The sequence below is a fragment of the Loa loa genome (assembly GCF_000183805.2).
Source record: "Loa loa unplaced genomic scaffold supercont3.124, whole genome shotgun sequence".
NCBI classification, from domain to species: domain Eukaryota; kingdom Metazoa; phylum Nematoda; class Chromadorea; order Rhabditida; family Onchocercidae; genus Loa; species Loa loa.
In genome coordinates this window covers 46,184-48,429 of record NW_018108304.1, presented here as the reverse complement: position 1 = coordinate 48,429, position 2,246 = coordinate 46,184, and positions in this window count along the sequence as shown.

The following is a 2,246-nucleotide window of genomic DNA, read 5'->3' as shown; positions in this document are numbered from 1 at the left end:
CTACCTACTATTTCCTTCCTCTCTTTCCTTCCTCTCCTCCCTCCTCTCTCTCTCTCTCTCTCTCTCTCTTTCTCTCTTCTTTATTAACATAAATGTGCTTTCATTGAAAATTTCCACTATTTAAAATGTATTTTTATAATAAACTTTACATTATCATTATTAAAATTAATGTCACAATTTCCAATATGTCACTCTCTGATAATTCTCCATTTCTCTATTTCCTTATTCATTTATCAATTTAGATTTATTCCATATGCTTATTTCTCGTACACTTATGTGTCACAATACAGTACCATTATTATATGTTATTAATCTCGATAAATGATCATTGGTAATTCTCGATATCCTTCCTCATATTGATGTTTAACAGATTCTTTCTTTCTAAAATTTGCAATTATAATTTCTAAAATTTAAAATTTGCAATTTTCATGCATAATTATACATGAAATATTTGTGATAAATTTTTCCAATAATTTTAGATCAGATCAGACACTCCATATAGTATCATATTTTAGAGACAATTTCACTCCTAAATAATATCACATCTAGCTAATACAACTTTCAAGTTGATCATCCATCAAATGTCATCTAAATCTAACCAATGATATCATCAATCAATGAAGCGGTAACTTTTAACAGAATACTTTTAGTAAATTTCAACTGTTGTCTAAGCAAGATGATATACTTCAATTATGGTGAATGTTAAAATATTGTCGGCGAAGAATGGAATGGAAAATTTTTTGAGTCTTTTTCCTCGTTAGAAAATTTTTGATGATTGAAGGCGTGGTCAGCCTTTACATTCATTGTCCTTCCCAGTGATATCAAAAGTGGAGATGTAAAAAGGTAGGTAGAGTTGGGGGAAGAAATCAGGGTTTGATAAAATATTTTACTTAGGGAGGAGCTGCGGGAGGGGAGGGGGGGGGGAAGAAAGAGGGAGGATGAAAAGGGTGTAAGATGAATTTTGTCAAGTTGTTGTATAGAAGTGCTGAAGACGGGAGAGCTCCCTGTACAGAAAATGCGGGGTATCTTTCCTAATATTACCGCCAGTATCAAAAGCGCCACGGTCATTTTAATCCCAAAAGCATTGCAAATATAGCACCAATACATTATTATTACCCTCATCTTCATCTCTACCGCTATCTCAAGCTTTTACAAACTGATAATAGGAAGTGGAGGAGAAAGGAGAACAAGGAAAAAGTTTTTATTTAGGTAATAAGGAAATATAAAGAACAGTTGAAGAGTTATATAAAAGTGAAATCATCTGCATCTCTCGGAATTCCTGAAATTCGGGAAACAAGCAGGTAGAGAAAAGGGAAGAGACAAATTTCACAACTGATCATATATCGCCATTTTTTTTCCTTGGCTCTAAATGTTTGAAGTATTAATGGAAATGGATCATATCTTTTATCGGTCTTTTGCTGGTAATCAAACCACTCTACGCATCTCTTTGTATTATTGTTGGATTTCCACTGTATCGCATATAATACGCCTCAAATTTTACTGGCCAGAAATCGGATTTTGGCCAAGCAATTTCAAGATATTTAGTAAATATTATTGCTACTGTTATTACTACCAACGTTACTGCAATCATCTACATCGATACATCCTTCTATTTATACTCTTTTTGGCTACTACTGCAAAATCACATCCACTATCGAGACCAGCTACGGTTAGCATCTTTTTTTTTAGTTTGTCAATTCATGATTTTCTTCAAGTTATCTCATAAATTTTTCTAAAAGAGTATTTTTTTTTTTTTTAAACTTCAATGTCATAAAAATCAGTTACTTCTATTTTTGAAAGGAAAAGATTTAATTAATTGCGGTCCTTGAAATTTCATTGTACGTCATACTCTTTCGTTTTTTTTTTTTTTTTTTCTAACATATATGCAAAATTTGATTTTTCTTTGAAAAACTGAAAAAAAAATTTATTGATGAAAATATATGATGGCAATAATTTAATGCAGAAAAGGTGAATTTTCATCAAGAGAGGATTTTTTTTTAAATTAATTCGTTTACTTCATTGCATTGTAAATTAAACTTTTGTATGATAAGGTTTTGTTATTTGTCTTGCGCAAATGTCTTCTTGTTTATGCATCTTTTTTCTTTCTCCATCAATTTCCCTCGTTTATTAAGAAATTAATTTGCTCGATTTTTATTCTATGCTTAATGTTTTTTGTCAACCTTATCATATCATCTTGGAAGAAGAAATTAAGAAATTAATTTGCTCGATTTTTATTCTATGCTTAA